The sequence below is a fragment of the Hylaeus volcanicus genome, chromosome 7 (genome assembly GCF_026283585.1).
Source record: "Hylaeus volcanicus isolate JK05 chromosome 7, UHH_iyHylVolc1.0_haploid, whole genome shotgun sequence".
Classification (NCBI taxonomy): Eukaryota; Metazoa; Arthropoda; class Insecta; order Hymenoptera; family Colletidae; genus Hylaeus; species Hylaeus volcanicus.
The window spans coordinates 17,995,276-18,017,399 of NC_071982.1; the positions used below are offsets into that span (position 1 = coordinate 17,995,276).

A 22,124-nucleotide genomic window follows, 5' to 3' on the forward strand; every position below is an offset into this window, starting at 1 on the left:
CTGCGCGAGCCGCAGTACACACATACCGAAGCTCGGCGATGCTTGAATTATTTTGGTGGTTGACCCGCCATGAAATATTCAGCATACTCTGTGCGTGACGCACTGCGTGAATTATAGGTTAATTACCCTTCAGTGCTAAAGTTCAAGAATTCTAACGTGGTTACTGTAATGTTCTTTACACAATCCAGAACGAAATTGGAATAAACAGAAGCTATCGTATATAAAACATTTTTGTCATAATATGTTCTTACCGACTTATTTCCTACAATTTCCCTTCATTTCCTTGCACCTTTCCCTTTAATTTCCCTCCATTTCCTGGTACTTTTCCCCTTAAATTCCCTTCATTTCCTTGCACATTTCCCTTTAATTTTCCTCCATTTCCAACATTTTTAAACCAGGGAATGTCACAGATATTAATTATTCCCAAATTATAGGGAAATATCACAGAAACGAGGGGAAATTATAGGGAATATCATGGGAAATTATGAGGAATTAGTAGGAAAATTATAGGAAAAAAGTTGAGCGATTGATTTGTCTTGAACGCTTTACCTTGTCTTATCTGCCCTCTTACACGTATTGAAATCGAATGGATTGAATTAATTGCATTGTCGTCGAGCCGCCAACTATGGTATCGATCTCTTCGAGGGATTGCGTTCGAGCAACGACAATGACACTTAAGCTTTTGCCACTCGGCGAGCTCCTTGTGTCAGGGATTACAAACTCATTAAACGTTGTACGTGTGGTAACCACCCACGCGAAGTGTCGGGCGTTCGAAATACACTGAATTATTCAGGGTGTGCATTTGTCGCCGTCAGATGCGGACAAAGCGGCTTAATTAGTGCAATTATTACTTGGGTCCGACTTCTGGCGTTGCGAAACTTACTGTGTCTTACTAAATACACCTACTGTATCCGTTATTTATTGCTACATAATTAACATACACGTATGTATATCATGAATACATTTATACTTATAAGACTGAGGATTTCGTCCAATTTATGTTAATCCCTCTGGTGCCAATCGCTGGAGTTGGCTCACGCTGAAGAAACACAGCCAGTGATGGGGACGATTTCTGATCGCGTATCCCCAACATAAATTCCAACACTAAGCCTAGAATGACTGCGCTGGTAAACGGCGACAAATATGTAGCAGCCAAGTTCACGATTCGAGAACCAGGCGCAAACTTGTTCTGCGAAAATATTATCTTTGTCGTCCTTATCGGGCTTACACGAGTGATTTCGATGCCGCGCTCGAGGATCCACCGTATGCCTGTAAGCCCGCAGTTCGCTGCTTCCAATAGCAATATTTACTCTGCGACGTGCAAGCCCTAATGTTTCGCGTGTCTGAACACCCTATCGTCGTGTCTATTTTATTCTATTTTAACATTTGACGTCCTTCTGCGCGGATACGTTGCGGTGCAAATGCAGTAAATGGCCCGCCAAGAGTTGTTAATACTGCAATCTGGAAAAAAAAGATTTGTATGTTAGTAGAATAGAGCGATATGTACAATAGAATAAATATAGGATAGGACACCGTGAAATCTGTGTGACTTATACTGATTTATATACTGTGATTTGAATTATTGTTGTAGAACTACATATTGTACTTAATGCTTCAATAAATTACAAAAACAGAAATGATCATTGTTTTGATTCATTTATATGTATACCTTCATCTCCTCGTCGCTGTGCCAAGGAGAATGAATCCGATGTTAACGAAGTCAGCTTAAGTATTCTGATCAAAAGCATGTTAATCATCAAGGTAAGCGCAGCACAGCGATTAAAGGGTCGAAGCAGACAGGTAATCGAACAATCGGAGCCGAATGTTGCGACCTACGAAGCAAAGGGAGAAACTCGATGAAGCTAGTTCGATCAATGTGTGGGGAGAAAGGGGGGTTGAAGCGCGATTAAACGCGAGCATGAAATTCGAAACGTAGCTGCGCCGCATACTGGCGAATTAAAAGCGCTTTAATGATCAAAGTAGAGAACTTACGTGCTCCACATTCCTCTTAATGCGGATTAAACAGCGCAGGACGATTCGGATATGAAGGGCTCGACACAGAAATCAAATTGTGGGTCCGGTTTCTCGAGAAAATCCTGCAAATCAATTAATAATATGAAGGTATGATGAAAAATGTGCGTGTCTTTTATTTTACAAGTCGGTTATAAATAATATGTTCGACATTAAAAAATATGAAAATTTAGGGAAGATGGTACGCTATCTCGCATTAAAATCTGAAACGATTCAAGCTCACACTTTTGTCGCAAAAAAAATTTTCAAAGAAAGAGAGTCAGCAGAGTTGCAATTCCCGCTGAATGCCACATACGTACAACGGAAGTACAATTTAGTCCCAAGTGCGATTTAAGAGCCATTAAGCCACGCTTAATCGATGCAACCTCCATCCAGAGGCATCTCCAACATGATACGCGAGGCTTTACGAGCTACGAGAATATCGTTCGTCGCGAGCGTTTCCGGCTAGCCTAAGTCTTTCCTACTCTTTTCACAAAGCAAGAACGGACACCCTGTACGGCGTTGTTACGAGGAGAACTTGGACCACGACCGGTCAAAGCACGTTGTTTCTCTACCATTCGCAGATCCGCCGTCGCCGCGGCGAAACACGAAAGTGTTGACGACTGAAAAGCGCGGCGCGCACTTTGTGCTTACTTGGCTAGGTCTGCTTTCAGCCCCCGCATATTTTCCTTTTTAAAGCTGTCGAAAATTTACGCCACCTTGGACTGTACGCCCTCTACCCGAGGCTGGCTTTTATTACGAAATTTCTCGGCTTCGCGGTAATACTCGCTCGAGAGGGTAAGGGGGGAAAAGGGAATTCGGAAACGAGCCAATTAGAGCATGAAACTGGGGAAAGTACTCCAGGACGCGCGATTGAGGCCTTCAAAGAGGGACAAGAGCGTTGGAAGAAATGGGAAGGCTCGAAGAACGGTGGGAAATACTTTTATTATATTGTGGCCGATCTGAAGATTATGCAGGCCGCGACACTAGCGTAAAAATATATTTTTGGTAGATTCATAAATCTGACAGCATCTTAATGCGTAGTAGACCTCCCTTACCTTTAAAACTGACGGAAGACGAAGTTAGACAGTAGACTTATCGACGTGTATTCTCGTGTACACGTGGTTCGCAGACTAAATCGAGTCCATTTCGCCCCTGCTCCCGAAGACTGATTCGAAACACACATCGTAAAGACCGCGTATACGAAAGGCGCCGGTTCAAACGGGCCACTCGTCGAAGTAGAGAAACTCGACGAGGTTGAAGTTGGAGTAGCGAAGAGGCCCGAGTGCTCGGCTTTCTTCCACAAGAAACGAAATAATGCGAGAGCTTTCTGGCACGTCCCCGCAAAGTAGACCTCTCGAAAGTTTTTCCCCGAAGAAAGCCAAGGGAAAAAGGGCGGTCCATCGCGGGCGAAGGGCGAGTCAAACCGAATTAGACTACTAGGGCCGTATCGGACGAGGTCAACGTAAAAAAAATTACAAACGACTCGACGCTCCTTTCGTCCGAGTTTGACGAATAAGCGTCTTCCTCGGACACAAAAGGTTCTTCGTCATCCTTTTCAAATAGCTCTCTGATTAAAACTCCAGCCGTCGGCTACTGTTCGCGACCTTCTTCCCTGGTCTGTCCCCCTTTTCCTGTCTAGCCTCGTTTAAACCTTGGCCACCCGTTAGCTGGACTCGTTCGACTCGTGGGTCGAACAATCTCGTGGAAAAATGTTTAACGGCGGAACGCGGACCGTGCATCCTTGTAATTAGAACGTTTCCGCTTCATAGGGAGTCGCTTCCTCTGCCCCGGGTCTTCATTCACTCTTTGATCCATTCAGACGACGGCTCTTTCTCCAGAGCCCCCGTCGTCTTCCTTCTGCATCCTTGCCTTCGCCCTTTTCAAGCTTATTCCGCAGCACCCTTTCGTTGCGCTGCTCTCCGGCGAACACCGACATCGCGGGGTTAAATAAATCCTATTTACGTCCGCGCGCACCGCTAAGCCCAACGCGGACGAGTTATAAATTAGTGGACGGTTTATTTCGTTTTTGTCGCAGCTCAGCCGGATGAAAAGAAATCCGTACTTCTGCCTCGAAGGTTTCCGTGACATTGCCTCGGATAACTGACGAGGGACATCGCGGAAGGGGAAAAACTGTATCGGGATGACTGTAGCAACGGGGCGCGCAACTACAGTCAGCCTCAGAAATATTCGCACCCCCTATGTCTATTAAAGAAATTTGTCTAAATTAAATAACAGATTTATTGTTTCCAAATAAATATTTCATTGTAACATACATACGTGTACACTTTATTTGTGTACGTACTTGTAACGAAACATTTATTTGGAAACGTAAAACCTGTCGTTTAATTTAGACAAATTTCTTCAACGGATATAAACGGTACGAATATTTATTGAACTGACTGTATTTAAAATTGCGACCCGATAACATCGAGATTCCCTTCAACCAAGTTTTTCCGTGTTCCAACAATTGCAACTATGCGATGATTGTGAATCCCCGATACGGCAGCAAAATGCAAATCGATTCTCACAAAAGAAACGAGTTCCACATGCTTCACAGGCACTCCTCGTACGGAGTGAAAGAGAGTCACCGTAAAAAAGTAATTAGCCCTCGTCGGGTGTCGTTCGGGGGCGGGGGTCGTCGATACGCAGATTAAGCAGAAAAGGGGGTCGCCCCGTCCGCATTCCATTAAACCAGTCCCTCAAAGGAAGTACCGAGTACGAGTTTCGAAGCGAGCGGAGATCCAGTTAAAAGGCACGGACGATGTCGTTGCATTTGGCTCCTTTACCGGCGTGTTTCCTGGTTCGTGTTTTCTGCCAGGGCCCTCTCCCTCTCCTCGGCGAGTCCCGCTACGCGATTCCAGCAAACAATTTTCCCTTCTGTGCGCGCTACCCCCGTCCCCCAGGCCTCTCTATCCCTCTCTAAGCGACGCGCAGCCTCGCTCTCACGCTTCCTGGTTCCATTCAAAGTCCACGGGCAAAACGGTTACTGGAATCGTACTTGTTGAGCCGCTTAATGGGTCTGAGAGCATCGCGAAAGTTGCTCCTGCAATTTTTCACTCGGCTAAGTCTCCCGAAACTCCATTCGATTCCAGATTGCTCGACTTGTTCGAAGTTTGTCGCACCGGTACCCGGCTGGTTTCCCTCCTGCGCCCCTCTCACGTCCCGCAGGCCGTATCCATAGTCGGTCTCCAACCCTTCGCACCGGTGTCCCATTTCCTCGGCCCTCTCGACCCTTTGGGCGACCTCCCCCGTCCTTCCCTGGCTTCCTACGCGATAACCAACTGTGCTTAAAGGGGTACCTCTTGGCTCAGATAGCGCTGATCATCGCCAATTTTTTCTGACCACGCCATACATGTAAGATACACGTAAGGTACATGTCCTGTAAGTATATACTTTCGATCAAATTCGTGGAAAATGCAGGAGATGAGTTCAGCCACATGGTGGGATGAGTTTTCCTTTCCCTAGTGATCAGGACGTGTTCATTTATATAGTCAGTTCCATAAGTATTCGTACCTTTTATGTTTATTGAAGACATTTGTCTAAATTTTATAAAAATGGAAGTACCCTTTTTTGGACACTGTATAAAGTGTAGTCCTTTCTTAGGAAATCTCAGACCTCAATGACTCGTGACTCTTATGCCAGGCCATCTCGTTGTAACTCACCCCATCCGCGAAGATGCAAACCACCCCCTCACGAGAAAAGAATTCCAAATTTTTTGAAGTCGTCGAGGTAACCCTCCAATATATCGCGTAACGACGAGGAGCCCCCGATGAAGAAGCATCTCGCAGGGCCGCGTTTCGCGTCGCGAAATTGCATTCTTTCGCATTTAATTTCACCTGGCGTTCCCATGCACGCGAAACGCCGACGTTTATTAACGCGTCGAGCGTGCGCACGATTACCTGCAACCCTCGCACGGTTGCACGTCGAACCGACGAGCGACACTTTTATTCGTCGCGACGTCGAGGATCTTTAAACTCGAATAACTTGGAAAGCAGGGTGGAACCGTTGCGATTATCTCGCGAAATTGCCTTCTTCCGTATTTGCATCCGTCGCTTTGAGCGAGTTGATTTTATCATTGATATTTTATGTAAATATTTCGCGCGGATGAGCTGGCTGTCCCGCACTCCTGCTCGGGAGAAGTCGTGAGCGCCGATAGAGTTCGCGTACGCGCGTGTCGGGTTGCGAAACACAACTTTAAGCAGGGAAACTTTATCGCGGGATAACTTCCGAAAGAATGAATCCTGACATTGGTATTCGAGACGACGGAGGACTGGGTCCTTCGTGAGGAATCGACTTCCGTGCTATTTTCTATTGCTTCATGCAACTAGGTTTGGTATAATCATAATTTCTATGCAGGTATATTGAAATACCTACAGTTTGAGTCAATATTCATATCGATCCAATGATTTCTTCCCACAGGAAAAAGTATACAAGGGTACAAAGTAGTTTTATAGCGGAACAAGGGTACTCCGGGACTCCCAGAGGAATGAAAACGCGCACGCGAGTTGAAGTTGTTAATTTCGATAACTTCTCGACGAACAGGCGAGCAATGGACGCCCGAATGGAACATCTGGCGCGGTCGCGGCACCGTTCACGCGCATCGAACTCGCCAGTAATGAAGCTCGCCTGCTTTAATCGGGGAAGCGAGACTTGACCGTTCTGTTTTCGTGTCGTAGGAGATTCGGCGCAAGCAACCGGCTCCCACGCCACCCACGCGGTCTCGCAAAAACCGACCACCGCGAGCCCCGCGCTCTGATACCAACTAGCAGCGAACATGTTGAAAGCATTAGGAAGTTTCTTGCGCCACGGCCGAGAGAAATTAGAGGCAATCATTCTCGGCTTAACCGATGCACGATTCGAACGGTTTTGCCCCGTGCCCACCCTACGAGGTTATCCAACCCCTTCTAATAACACCAACATCCTAGAACCGTTTACCACCTAGCCCCGAAATCGATGACTCGCCGAACCGTCGACCCATTACCATGCGCTCACGTATTAATCGCGACTCTGACAAGCGTCATTAACTGCTCCGGATATCTTTATATATTAATATAATATTTTTATATATTTGTACTTTATATATTTGTGTAATTTGTAATTTAATTTTTGGGGTTAACTTGAACTAAAATTAGTATCGAAGAAATAAAAAAAAAATCCTAATAGGGCATTCATAATTTGTCAGACACTTTTTAATTTTGTATCCTAAATTTACCAATTAAAAAATATAATACACCCATGCTACAGTAACACGCTACGTGCTACACCTGCGCTAATAACTCTCCCATCTGATCCTGTATAAATGTATGCTACCACCCACTGCCACCCGCTGCTACCATTTGCTCATCCACATTAGTCAAGGAACTGCGACTCGCTTTCAGGCTCTGTGGTCAGCCCTGGTGCTACCAGTCGCCGAAAGATAATTACTCAACACTGTCCACATTCTCCTTACTCATGCCAGCGAACCCCCTTAACTCGAAACTGATCTCCCACCTCGGAGTCCATTTGCATACCGTAATCAGCGATTCGTCTTGGCCAGGTTTCGACGTTTCGCCTTTTTCGTCGGGTAGATCGAACAGGACCGCGCCGAAACACAACGTCGGCCAGCAGAAGGAGACCGCGATAAGGAATGACGAATAGAACGGCGGTGCGCGTTAATAGTATATAAATATTCAAAGGGAACGAGCGGCGTTCCACGACGCCGTTGTTAATGACCGAAGCTGGCTCGATAAACGGAGCGTCTCTGCCGCGCTCGTGATACAATAGGCCAGCGTTTCTCATGACCTACTCCGGGGAACGGACTGAATATGCTGCCGGACCTCAGACTATTAATTCCCCATTAAATTACGTGTAACATCCCCTACTCAATTTACCCGGCATCGTGCGTGTTATTAAATTTAGGTTACACGATCGTGGCGTTCATCAATTCTCATTTTACCTTTGGGAGAAGCAAGGAGAGATTTCGTGGGTATCTTCTTCGCGTAGGGGTAGTTTCGAAAGTAGAGTTATTTCCATCGAATAGCCAATCTTGCCTTGAAAAAAAAAAAAAAGAATCGAAGTTCCACCCCAAAGTGTCCTAGGGAAGTATGAGAAACCCTGGTATAGGCGGTGGGTCGTTTGGCCGTAACGTAACATTGCGGCGGCGCTGAGGTAACGAGAAAGACACCGGAACGAACGAGCCGGAAATAAAGGCTGCCCGTTACAGCTCGTCACCGAGGCAGATTATGACGAGCCGGTATGGTCCGACGTGGAACGAAAAGAGCCTCGCCGACTGCCTCTGGAAACGTGGAAAGCGTGAAAGATCGCTTTCCTGTGCGAAAGTACTTTCCATTTAATCGCAAAGTGGCCCCCCTCCACCCCTCCCGTGTCGGCCCCTCGAGGCTCTCCCCTGCTGATTCAATGAGAAAATGAAATTAACTATTTTGTCTCCCCCAAGCGGACTTTACGTTAGGCGCAATTACGCCTCGCAGGGGCATCTTAAAACATCTTTTTTTCTCTCTTTTCGCGAGCAGTCTCGGAGGCAAGATCCCCGTCGAATCCGCGTGACCGTTCGCGTTCGCGAAACTGCGCGCTCCACGGTCCAAAGAACTTTGTGAAATTATGCAGGCGTCCGCCCACTTCTTTCGCACTTTTATTCTCGGGGACGTCTGCTAATTTTTACGGACACGCCGTCGCTGGATTCGTAACGAGATTCGGTACGTGGGGTGGAACGAGCCTTTGTTCATCTTCGAATGAAAATACGGGAATCCATTTTTGAGATTAGCTCTCCTGGGCGTAAGGAGGTTACGTCGCGGTGAGAGACTCGTTCGTCGCCGGTAACGACCGTCGGTCTTAATCGTCGTGTAAAAATGACGACGCTACTGAACGATCTCGCGCAACATGCAGTATTTTTGCACGGTACTTTAATTTAACACCATGTACAATACTTTTGCCATTAATTAATATTTAATTCCATGTAGATTCCAATCAGATATGTTCCATGACGTTTGTGTTTTATTTATAAGTGAAATCCTAAACCCCTCTTGGATGCTATTCAATTTCTACACCATGTTTACCTAAATGTATTCTTTTTCCCTCAAACCACCGTTTATAATTGGTCTTACACGCCACGCACAGTAGATACATATCTTATTTTCTATCGCCCATGTCAGCGTGAAAACAGTAGCATGCCTTGGATCTTCGGTTTCGCAATTATTATCCACATTTCAACCTAACTCTCCCCACCCCTCCTCCCGTGAACGCGCAACGACTGTATTTACTTTTAATTACAACGATTCGACCTACAATTGCATCGACGGTTCAGTACTTCCCGACGCTTTTCCCGCCTGCCAAGGACCCCGATAATATCGAGTCTGGAATAAAATTATAACCGCGAGAGGCTTTCTACGTGACTCAATTAGAAGCGCGTAAATACCGGTCGACGTCGACGACGGAACGTTAACGTTGGAGCGTCTCGGCCCAAAAACCAGACCGGTGTTTACCTGAATTCCGCGAGTTAGCTCACCAGTCTTCTCAATTCCCGCCACCACGATTTACTTACTCTTTCCCGTTCCGGTTTCACCGGAAGGCGAGTATTCCCGGCCCAACCCCTCTCCTTCGAATCCCCACCTTGTTAAGAATTCAATTTACGAGTATCGCGAATGCACTTTTGCTCCCCGAGGTGTGTACACTGCGTTGTCATAAATAATTATGAGCATCTCCAACTACTCCCGGCGAACACTGATCATAACTCGTTCGAGGGGGAATTATTTCGTCCGGAATAAACAGAACTGGTATTGACTCGACTGATTCGCGTGCTCCTTTCTGCATCTACATTGCCGAGATTTTATGTACGCTTCGTATCATCGTGGATAAAATTAATTGTTCCTTGGTACCGCGAATACGTTCGCGTTTTTCAAATAACAACCCGTGTGCTATCGATCCAAGGCACCTGATAATACTGTGGTATAGGGTTCTCCATATATTACTTTATCCATCTGGTTATTTTACATTCGCCATCTTTCCTATTCTAACTCGATTTTATTTCTTATTCTTTCTGAAAATGGCACTAAGGTCCGTATTACTATGTCACTCGAGATTTCTGCCCGTCTAATAGCTACGCCCGTCCCTAGCTGCACCACTGTCGCTCGATTTCAGCTTTCCGCGGCTCTATTTCCGTCCGCATCTGCCAATGTACGCGCGTGCAGCTCGTCTCTTTCGTTCGCGTTCCCTTTCACCGAGCGACTCTCTCACTCGTCGCTCTATTTCGCACTGTATTTGCCACTCTATCGCGCAGTGCTCGCTGTCTGGCTGTCCCTTCTCTCTCGGAAGCGAGCGCCAGCAAGTTCGTTTCCGTATCGCTGGCGTCGCAACGCGGCAGATGCGAGCACGTGCATCCTGCGCCAGCAGGGAACACGCGCGTGCTTTTCGCCTACGTCGCGCGCGAATCGATCATTTCCCGCACTGAACGTCAAGAATTTTGTTTGAATTAAATCATGTTGCAATCTTGAGAGACTTTTTTTCCAAAGGAGAGATGTTTCAGTCATAATTTTGAAGAAAGAGAAGTGATATACGAGCCGTTCACTGCACGAATCGATAACTCCACCAGTCACATACAAATTGTCACATTACTGACGATTACTTTTTGGCTATTCTATCTTATTAAGTTTATACACCGTTGCACGAAAGCTACATCTGTATTTATGCATTCTACGATATTTATTTGAATTTATATTATAAAGGGAATTTTAAAAAAGCAATGTACGTTATTTCATCGCATTTCTCAACTTTTTGTTTCGTGAAGGTTAATCGATTTGTGCAATAAACGGCTCATATACAGAATATTTACGGTATTAATATTTCTCTGGTTAGAACAGAAAGGAATAAATACATACACCCCGATTTTCCCGCTCCTCTACTATTTATGCGAATAATACTAAAGTATCGATTCGATCCTCCTGCATTTGCAAAGTCTCTAGCGCCCATTCCAAGGGTAGGATCGCCAAGGGTGTGCAGCTGGTGATTTTCCGTTAGAGAGGGAAACGAATTAACGTTGCAGACGGTACAAGAAAATTGGGTGTGCAAATCCTTCTTTTATTCCTTTCAGCGCGCCCAATAGCCGCATTTCCCCGCGAAACGAAAATTTCGCTCATGGAAGAAATTCTCGGTCGGGGGCTACTTTTGCGTGCAAATTCGCGACGCCGCTCGATAGATACCCCCAGCCAGGCAATTTTCCGTACAGCTGCCCGACGCCGTCTGACAGACCGTTAAACGCTCGTATTAGTTTATGGAAATAACAAGCGCGAGCCGAGTCGATACGTAGGGAAATCGCGCGGTACAAACGGCGTACAATGTCACGTCGTGTCAGGAATATCGAGGCTGCGGATAAAGCGGACGTGGACGCATGTGTGTGCGCCGCGTAGCCAGGGGCGAACCTACCCTGGTAACTAATAAACCATGCACCGCGTACGAGCGTCCCTAGGAGTTCCGCGGTTATGAATCTTTTAATTTAACTGTCCTCCAGAAGTAGGGAAGAAGGACACTTTGATGCAAATTGATATCTGTTGACTTTCTTTATGTTTAATTACTGTGTATGCATGCAAGTAACGAGAGAAAATATGCTATTGTCTCATCTTTTCTATGAAGTTAATTATCTATGGATTTAATATAATGGATGTTCCATTGTTTCGATTTGAAATTCAAAATGAAATCCAGGTGATTCTCGATCCGTCACTGCGTGCAGCCGTCGGGAAAACAGGACTGTCCGTTGGCACGCGTTATGCTTACGCGGAATGAGTCGTGACGTTATCACCGGCGATAGAATTAATTATTGGAAAGCGGCGGACGGTCAATTATTCGTGGTTTTAATTAGCACAAGCGCCGGACGGAACGCTTCAACCGCCCGATCGAACGTTGTCGTTTTCAAGCGAGCTACAATGTCATCCGCACGGAACATCATCCGCCGCGTTTCCCTCGCAGCCGACTAACTTTGGGAACCGACTCGGTTCGACGTTCATGCCTAATTAATCGCGCCTGACGGGTCATAACCAATGCCAATACTCGTCAACCATACAAAAAAAAATAATCTCGAACTGTTCTTGGCGTTACTTTCAACAGATTTAGACCTTCGTCAGAAACTGTATTTCATTACTAACTATGAACAATATTTTACTTTGATATCGCGATGACAGTATTGCCAATGAATTCGCGAGGTACTCAGGATGAAAACGAGATCACACTCGGACTACTTTAAAATTCACGAAACTCCAAATTTTTAGACAAATTACAACTTACAGTCCCAGCTTCTCGACTGTCCATCGATTGATCGAACCGATGTAAAGAATTTCGGGCTCTTTCATCGATTGCTGCGAAAGCTATTAGCGTTCCAAGGGTTCAAGTTCCCATGGTTATTCCCGTGTTCCGTTGGCGTGGAATAAATCGCGCCGCGTGCGTCCGCCTGGCTGCGACTTCCGTCGACGCTCGGCGCTCGCGGCAGCTGGACCCGTTGGCTTGTGTGCCCGCGGTGCCAAAAAGTGGGTGACATCGACTGTTGGATCACGCCAATGCGATATCCACATCGAAGCGTTCAACGAAACCAAGATCGCCGCGGTCGATCCGCGTTCGACGTATTTCGCCCGCAAAAAGCACGCCGACGAGAGAGAAAGCTACTTCGATCCCCGACACGTGGATGATGGCCTCGATAGCCTCGCGCACGGAAACGGTCTTTGTTCTGGATTCGAGTGAAATCGATCGCGAAATAGCTTTTTGGCGCCAGTTACGGATCACTTTGTTTTCAATCGCGCGGTTTTCAGCAGGGGGGGAAATACTCCCCAAAACGGAATTTTGAAGAGGGAAGATTAGACTCCGTGTTTGGGAAATTTGGAGATAATAGGGCCACTTTGTTGATTTTGAAAGCAGCGGATCAAGCGCGGTGAAGAAAGTAAATGTACTGGAAATAAAATTGAAAACCACGAAAAATTGATTCGAACGTGTTATACCATTCGTGTTCTAAAAAGATAAATAGTGGTTGTTGATTGATTTCAAGACAACGCTGTTGATTTAATTCGTCGTATTGCCTATCCTGTTATTATCGTGGAATTATCGAAATGCATAGTTCTCTGCCAGGGGAAAGGCCCGCGCTATTTATCCAGCAAACTCGCTAATAATTTTGCAGCGCTCGAAATTGCAAATAGTCGATCCGTTAAAGCGTGTGGACCTTGTTATCGCTGGGAAACGATCAAACATTCCACGGATAGAATTCGCACGAGCACGGGTCGCCATTGTCGGGGCGAGGGCGCGAGTTTTAGCTGGTAACGGTGGTCCATCGATGGTAGATTCGGTTCCCTATCTAGCTCGCCTCAGCTTCAGTATTTGCTTGTTAAGTGACAGTATTGACGCGTGCAACAAGCAAATATCAATATGTCGTCGACCGGCGTACGAACGTCCACTAATCGGAGATCGAGTAATTGCTTTCGTTCGAGCGCGAACCCTAGCCCGTCCAAGTGTAAAGGGGCCGATCGACTGCGAGACGGAAAATTGCATCGTGAAACTTTTCAGGCTTTTTCAATTAAAACGCAATTTAACTGGAGCAATCAGTTAATTAACGGGGAACGTAGCTGTATTCATAAGCTGGCCGTTTGAAGCAAAGGAGACTGAGGCTGACAGTAACAGGGGTAGGTTTTGTAACGGGGACCTGCAATTGACGTATTTGTTTACCGGCTAGGCAATAAATATCGCAAAACCAACAGGCATAATCAAAATATGTTTGAAAAGAGATTTTCCTTTAAGTGCTCTTTACGACTGAAATTAAAGGCTACTCTGTAAATCATTAGGCAATATTACGGGATTATTAATCGAGGGACTTAGCAAGGAAGCCATTTGAAAGATAAAATTTTTAGAAAATCGTTGGGAAACGAGTAAATATTGCTCAGATGTTTTCGAAAGAGGACACTGATCTGCGAACGACAATTTCCGTGACGATGTACACAGTGAAAGGCACGCGTACGACCGTATCCGTCGATTGTCTTTGCGTCACTGTATAATCGGCCGCGAAAACGCGATATTATTACCGAGTTGGAAACTCCATTCGCCACTCACCACGAATTCCGATTCCTCCCTTCTTAACACGAATTACTTTGACCCGAGTTTACAAACGTTATTTAAAGTTTTCCGAAGAACATTCGCGGGAAGGAGTCTATTCGTTCGCTCACGCTCGTCTCCCGTTTGGAATTCTTCCTGCCTTCGGTTCTTTTGCTCCTACCCTACCCCGCGCGCCATTTCTTAATTCAGAATTAATTCAATTTCACGCTGTCGGTCGACGTCCACGTTTATTTCGCCATTGATTCCGCTTGGAAGTTACGCGAGCGTCGCGTCGAGAACAAAATACTGGGGAGCTGTCTCCTGGAATCGACTTTTTTTCATCGCGCGCTTTAAATCGACCAACTTTCGTCTCCTCTGGATCTGTTTCTCGCTTGGGAAACGAGAAGAAGCAATGGCATAAAGGTGCGAGAATACGTAGATGATACTAAGATAGTTAATTTAATTCTTTGCACTCTGTGCCATCTCGTTGCAAAATGTGCAACAGGAATTGCATTACGTTAAATAGTCTGACTTTGAAAACGTGTCTTTTTTTATATTATTAGACTCGATTATAGATTCTTATAGCTTTATTGAAGCGTCGACACCACTGCAAGGATAAAGGATTTAGACATTAATATTAGGCATAAACCCTTTATGCTTGCAGTGGTTTCACTAACAAAATTTGTTAGACTTCGATGTCCCCACATAGGGGACATCCGAGTGCGAAGGGTTAATTAATTCCTTGAATCTAATTTTTAACCGAATGCAATACATTGACAACAAAGTATTTTACTGTGATTCACTGAAATAATACGCTGAATATCGATATTTGCTGTGACTAGAAGGAACTGCTTACTACGCCAGTGGGAAGGTGGGGCCGAATCGACTATTTCTCTGTCCGTGGCAATAGAGGAAACGATCCCGATGGAAAAAAGGCGCCTTAATACGTTCGTTAACGGGGAACGATCGAACTTTTCGCGAAGGTACGTTGATTAAGCGTACTTTAAACACGGATCTCGTTTGAAATTCTGATCCTGGAACTCCGCCTGTGTTCGAATGATCGCCCTTGCGAATATTCGAAGAACTCGCGTGGAACTTCGTGCCTCCACTGCGACCCATTTGCGGTGGTCCGAAATTTGGACAAAAGTTCGTCAGACTGGGGCCAGCGTTGGTCGAAACGGATTCGTCATAATTGCGGGCAAAACATGAAGTCGATAAGGTCGCGGCAACGCAAACAGATCAGTCGCATTCCCACCCCCTGGGGGAAAACGAAAATTCCATTCGAAATTGCTTCGGGTCTGGCAGTGTTTGCCAGAGTCCATTTTAACGCGATTGTTCACGCCATTTGCGAAACCTCGCGACTCAGCGCGCTTCGTTGCAAGGGTAAACACGCGTCACAGGAGCGAACAATTCCATCGAAGGGGTATGCATCGGCAAACTGGATGAGAAGACTACATATGTAGTTAGAGATTGGGAAATCGAGATGCTACTTTAGAAGAAAATTACGATAGGGTTACAGTATTCGCACAGTATTTTCGATCTTACTCCTCGAGGAATGGCGCTTCCAAAGTCTGTCGTGGTTCTGGTAAAGCTCGCGATATTTCACTCATATCTGATTACTCGCTGGGCTTCTAGGAATTCCGTCTTTTGACGAGAGCTGAAAGTAGAAACTTGCGATTCGGTGGCGCTGGACTGGCTGGTCGCCGCAGAATGTTCAGAGACATTTGCAGTATGACAGGAAATTTCATTACACAGGAAATCCGGGGTGATCGGATTCGTCCCTTAAAGGATTGCGGCTAGGCAGGATAATGCGGGCTCGGACGTTCGAGAGGGAGCAACGCTTTGATCCTCGGTCAAAGGCCAACGTCTCCGAAGGGAGAGCGCCGTTACGTGGGCTCCCTTGGCCTATTGTGGCTCCCATTGTTGCGCAAACTGCATTACAACCGGAAGTGGTCGCGACCTCCCTTCCGTGGCTCGTAACTCAGTGTCTCGCGGCCGGGCGCCGGCTTTGCACAATGCAACAGCAACTGCACAGCCTGTAACACCGACGTCGGATATCCACGCTGCTGCGACCCTGCGAGATCCAACGTTACGTCGTGTCGCGAGACACGCTTTAACGTCCTGCTGACGGGCCACTGAGAAACCTCCGCCGAGATCTTAGCCTTTGGAAAGTCGACCTTCGCGAGTCGCGGAGAACGAGAAACTAATAGTATTCCATCGACCAGGTGCGATACTATCGATGCGTGCAACGCTTGGACTGTTCTATATAAACGATGTATGAGGTTTTCAATGTAACAATGTCACTCTCGCGTCTCGAGAAATGCCTTGATCCTAGAGAAAGCCTAGATCACACGGCCACTTTAATCGCAGTCGATCTAACTGCACCGCAAACAGACGAAAATGTGTTCTATTTATATAAATAATAACGATGGATACCGCCTGTTTGATCTATCGATCCGATGAAAGCAGCGATTAATCCATAGAGCAAATAGATTCGGAAATTATCGGTACACAAGCGTGTGTTTGCGGCGGGCAACAAAGAGAGCAGAAGCGAGTGCACGCGTACAAAGCGTTGGAACCTCGAGGAACTTCTCGAGTCGAGGCATCGATCGCTCGCAACGTTAAATAGGATAATAAATGTCTATTCCAAGTTCAACGGAGCGGGCTGCGTAATGGCGTATTTTGCGCAACCCCTCTCGGATGGAAGCTTCCGCGAAATGCAAACAAGCTAAGAATATTCGGAAGTAGCGCTTGCGGAATTTGGCTTGGAATTTACCTCGTCCTCTATCCTCTGGCCAAACAATGACTCGATAACAAAACTCCGGAGCGGAGCGTCCTTGTTTACAACGCGATTACGGAGCCTTCCTGTTTAGCGCGAGAGACTCCTCGCGTCGTCTAAGCGGTGTACGTGCAAGCGTTAATATTCGATACACCTCAACCTCGCCGTAAATTTTCGCGGTATTTAGGACTTTCTCGACGAAAACTACGAGGAACGTTTATTTAGATATTTTAGGGGTTGACACTGTACCACCAAATCAAGCATCACAATCACTAGATAACTCTATCGAGGATGTCTATACGAAATTTCAATAGAATCGGTACACTAGATAAAATATAATGTATGTCAGTATACCTAAAAGACAGTACTACCCTATAAAAATATTATTGAAAATCCCTTCTTTGATCAACCTATACCACAGTCCATCTGAATCAGAATGTCTCACTCTCTGCCTACTTCCACTATACGCAAGCCTAACACCACTATGGTACTTCCTGAGCCTCGCACGTGTGTTCTCACCCCTTCGGAAATCAGACTGACGCGTCGCGAGCATCTCGTCGCTCCTCTCGCGCCCACTAGACGTCGCGGAGAGGGGCAAGTCGCGGACAACAACGGCGGTCCCAACGGATTAAGGCACCTATTAATAATTTCGAGACGACGTCGTTACGGTATAAACGCGCTACCGATTCCTGTGAAGAGAGGGGATATCTCGAGGGACAAGGAAGTGATATAAGTCAACACGTCGATCGCTGCGTCACACATATACAGGGCTTTTCACTGAAGAACAAACAAAATTAATTCTGAATGTTAAGTATCAAAGAAAATAAATTTGAATGAAATTCTTAAACTTCAATAACGTTATAAAATAGTTTCCAGTGGTCTTGAAACAAAACTCAATCACAATAGTTTTCAAAGAGTATTAGTCTGGCAGTCAACGTGTTAAACGATTCGTTCTACTCTCCGGAGACCAGCTCTCAATTAGCCTGGCCGCCAGCAACTGGAATTCCTCTCGCGATTACGCGAGCCTCGAGGATATCGCCTGACGGGATATCGCCATAATTCGAGCAACTATTACCGCCAACCGAATGAAACTTTTACGGCGATTCGAAAATTCGCTGGAAAAGAGGTTAACGTTTCATTCGGGGCGACATCGGTTGCGAGCTGCTATTATTTTTTCCAGGCTCGCCCGAGCAGAACTCGAAATGCTTTTCAGACGGTTAATTTAGCCGCTCGTCGAACTTTACGGGCCCCTCATCTCGATAGAAGCGGCGTTCAAACCGGGAAAGCTCGTAAACGTCCTAATTAATTTTATGCGGTTCGACTTTCTGGAGCAACCTAGGGCCCGTTGCGAACTGGGAATCTCTGATCCGTTCCTTACGGGATGAAAGTCGGTAGTAGACGTCCATTTCGATAAAACTGAGTGATGGGTTTATGCTATAGGGTGCGTGACCTTCCGGAGTTTCAAAAGTACGCGTCACTTTAAGGATTCTTTGCTAGATAGATATAAATCGGTGTCAAAACATTTTTTAGCGAAAATTTGTTCGATAACTGTCGCGAGGACCTTGCTATTACATGCCTACCGCGCGACCTTTAGCGACGACTCGCTGTACGTGCTCGTAACTTCTCAACCAGAGCTCCAATCGCGCCGGAACAAAATTCCTCCTGCTTTATTAACTTTCGCCGAGGAAATTCCGAGTCCCAAAGAATGCATAATATAGAGAAGAAAGGTGGGAGGTGAAATGTGACGGTCTTAGAGGAGGCGAGCGTCTCTAACCGTGCAATACCCTCGAAAACGACTTCAGCCGGCTAAGACCGACCAGAAATCTCGGAGACGAGCGTCGCGAGGCGAAATCTCGCTTAGGAGCCGGTGGCTGCTTACAATAGCAATCGCGAACCACGATTTACTCGGAAGGGACACCGATGAAATTTAAATTCACCGAGCTCCCTTGGAGCGTCTTCGTTTTTTCGTGCAACGGAACTTCGTCGCTTCGTTCAAACGATCCGCACGGAAAATAAGGAGAACGCGAACGACTTATGCTCCGAGACGAACTGCTGAAAGGGTGGGGACAGGGGGAATCTTTGTCGCGGAAATTCAAAGGCATAAAGTGTCGACGAAGCGTTCTGGGAGCGCCATCGCGCCGACCCTTGTAAAGATGTTGAATTTTATGAAACGTCGGAGGGATTCGGCGAAAATATGTAAATACGCAATAAAGCGTAAGTCCTCGCCGCCGCCTTCGTCGTCCGTTTCGTGCACCCGTTCCCCCTTATCCGCTCTCTTCGCCTTCCAGGAGGTTTCGACTGCTGAAACAACGCGAAATTCTGCGCCTGATTCCGTGGGAGATTCAACGGAATCGGCGACAAAGACTGCATCGTCGGCGCAGTTTATGAATCCATCGCTCCTACCGTCTTCTCCTTCGTCGTGCTTTTACAACGAGGCAAATCGATCGGGCGAGCGCACCCCCATTCAAAAATACGAGGGAGTTACGCTCGGAGTAATGGGAACTGCCGGCGGGTCGCTAGACTCGATGATAGTCTGCGAAACGGGACCGTCTGGAGTAGAGATTTTCGATGCGGAAGTGGGTGAAAAAGGATGTTTGCTATACTCGGTTGGGCTATAATTATTGGAGTAATATTTTCTTTGGGAGGCCGAGCATCAGAGATGCATCCATACCACTCGAACGGTTAACAGAGAATATACAGTAAATCCCATAAATATACCCTCTATGTCTATCGAAGAAATTGAAGTGTATGTCTATTGAAGTGCAACAGGATGAAGAGTTAAATAAATCACCCTCCCAAAGAGTCTGAGAGTGCCCTAAGGTAGCGAAACAACCATGATACTTCAAGAACTCCGAAGGGCGGCATTCAAGGTAACGCGATGCCTTTTTTGGCGTGAGATCCAGTTTCACGGAGCGATCCTAGGTCTTGCACGGGTCCGTGGCCGTATCTCGCGTTACAGGGGGAAGGACACCTGCAAGAAACTAAGGAACCGATTAACGCGACTTGTAATTCGCTGGGCGAGACCCCTCGAGTTAACACGGCCGCGCCGAGTAGACGCGGAGCGGACGAAGGGTGACAATGAGCGCAGACAATGGGCGCCGCTGATACGCTTAGCGCGAGAGCAAAACGGTCGGCCAACTTGGGGAGACCTTCCACGGGAAACTTGCCGGAACGACGGAAGGGGGCACCGAGTACACTCGACTCTCCGTAAATAACGGGTTCGCTGTTCGCTCCTGTCTTATCCTTTCCCCTTTTCCGGGAGAGGGATGGGTGAGTCTCTTTGCACGTTCTGTCGCGCATTCATCCGACCGTGCGAATTGCCGCCATAACGGCGACTAACAGCCGATCTTCCTGCTCGAGTTAATTTGCGAACAAGGCTCCACCTCGAGCACCGACGATCGCGACGTTTGCTCCGTACCCCATTATCCCTTCGACGTCGCGACGACCACTCCACATCTTTGCTGGAGGATGGTCTCTCGAGCTACTCGTCCGATCTTTTTGTTCTAGTATGTTTGAGGTGTGTAGCTCGGATGCGAGTCGTAGCTGGTCGATATTCATTTGTTTATTAGCCCTTTGCACTCCAAGTAATATGGGTATATACAGGTAGTCAAATCCAAGACTATTTTTCTTAAATTTAGCACACATCAAATAAAGCACTCTCCTTTTTTCTTGAATTAGAAGACGTCTGTAGGAAAAATCCGTAGACAACCTTATGCTCTCTGTTTCTCAAGATTCTTCGAGTGTCTTCTTTTCCATTAAGGTCTAGTGACGCACGTGGCACGCTGAAGATTGAGAAAAAGTTTCCAGAGTCACGGGGGAGAAAAAAAAAGATGAAAGTTCGCCGTAGACGTCGAACTCCGTCGCGTCTGCCGTCAAACTTCTCGGGTTGAACTCATCCAAAACTGTGTCGTGTCGTTGATCACCGCGACACGACAGCGAAACCAAGTATTTTCATAAATCATCCTCGATGACGCGGATTGATCGCGATCTGGATCGATCCAACGATTCTGATCGTTCCTTTACTGGAAACCGACGTGACTCGATGCTCCAGCAGACTAGATCGCGTGGCTCTTACGCCGTCGCATCGGGGGCGTAACGACGACTTTGGCGCGCGCTTCGAAGCTGTCTTATCCCCCGTCTTTATAATATTTTCATGCTCCGAGAATACCGTCTGGCTTAACGACGCCCATCATTACCAACGTGCATAACCGTAGCGAAGGGGATGCTGCAAGTTTGCATCGAAAGTTTCGCTACGGCCGACAATATGGAAACGTTTCATTTTAATCAAGCCCGTGGAACGTACGTTCAACGTGTATCTTTCCGAAATTTGCTGAACTTGAGCGGAATGTTCGATGAAATTGTTGCCGATGTAATAAGCGCACTATTGTGTAGGAACAAGAAATATGCGAGCATCGTGCGTCGTGTGCCCGAGTGGGACCAGACTCGAGCAGTTCTCGTTTTCTTTTGCTATTCGAATATTGATATTGGAATATAAATTTCTACCAAAATGTTTAGCTCAAAAAAAGATATCTCCTTCGAGAAAACGCCACCAAAAATATCCGAATAACCTGGGCTAACGATCAGTCGGCTGCGACGCGAATTAAGTCTTAGGAGGTCGTGCGTTGATTTTTAGAGGGCCCTCGAAAATTTTGTGAATGCAAATTCGCGGGTGTGGTCGCGTCGTCGTCTTCGCTTGGCGTCCGTGACGCGAAGGCAAACGTTGATTCCGGTCGATAACGAATTCATTAAATGCGTTTCGAATGCGACGCGGGCCCCCCGAGTCCGCCATTAGCGCGCCACCGGACGATTCGAGCAGCGCCTCGGGTCTTTGAGGGTTAATTGCGGACGTGTTGCGGAATTCCATTAATCGAAACGGCTTTCAAGGCTTCCATGGTATTTAAACTACACGCGGACACGCGCGCGCTGCTCGCGGCTGATCGATGGCCGCGACCGAGGTCGCTTTCGTGTCCAGCCGCGCGGAAACGCCGCCTACATAAGTAATATCGACAGAGCGAACCTGGACTCTCTATTGCTCTCGTGGAAAATCGCTGCTGCCAGAGGCGTTCTCCGGTTACGACTTTGGTAGAGAGAGAACCCCATGTTGGAGGACCTACGGTGACTTTGAGAATCATTTCTGACTGAATAATGAAATTAACGAGAAATCTGCTTATAGGCGTTTGATTTGCATATTTTCAAGTCTACTAAATGAAGTTCCTGATGATTAAATTATAATTTTTCTTAAAGATATGATACATATATTTAGAGACACCCTGTTTAG

General features: G+C 46.6%; 1 protein-coding gene and 1 long non-coding RNA gene across 7 annotated transcripts in view; one reads left to right on the forward strand and one right to left on the reverse strand.

Annotated features, from left to right (window-relative positions):
* LOC128879873 (nephrin-like) overlaps window positions 1-22,124 on the forward strand; it is a 347,536-nt gene that overhangs the window by 105,078 nt on the left and 220,334 nt on the right. The gene's annotated exons all lie outside the window — the stretch shown is intronic.
* LOC128879880 (uncharacterized) overlaps window positions 1,327-22,124 on the reverse strand; it is a 73,403-nt gene continuing 52,605 nt past the window's right edge. For both annotated transcript variants that reach the window (XR_008457713.1, XR_008457714.1), the window contains exons 3-5: window positions 1,993-2,096; window positions 1,670-1,832; window positions 1,327-1,461 (exon numbers count right to left, since the gene is read on the reverse strand). This is a non-coding gene — a long non-coding RNA (uncharacterized LOC128879880). The remainder of the gene's footprint in view (window positions 1,462-1,669; window positions 1,833-1,992; window positions 2,097-22,124) is intronic.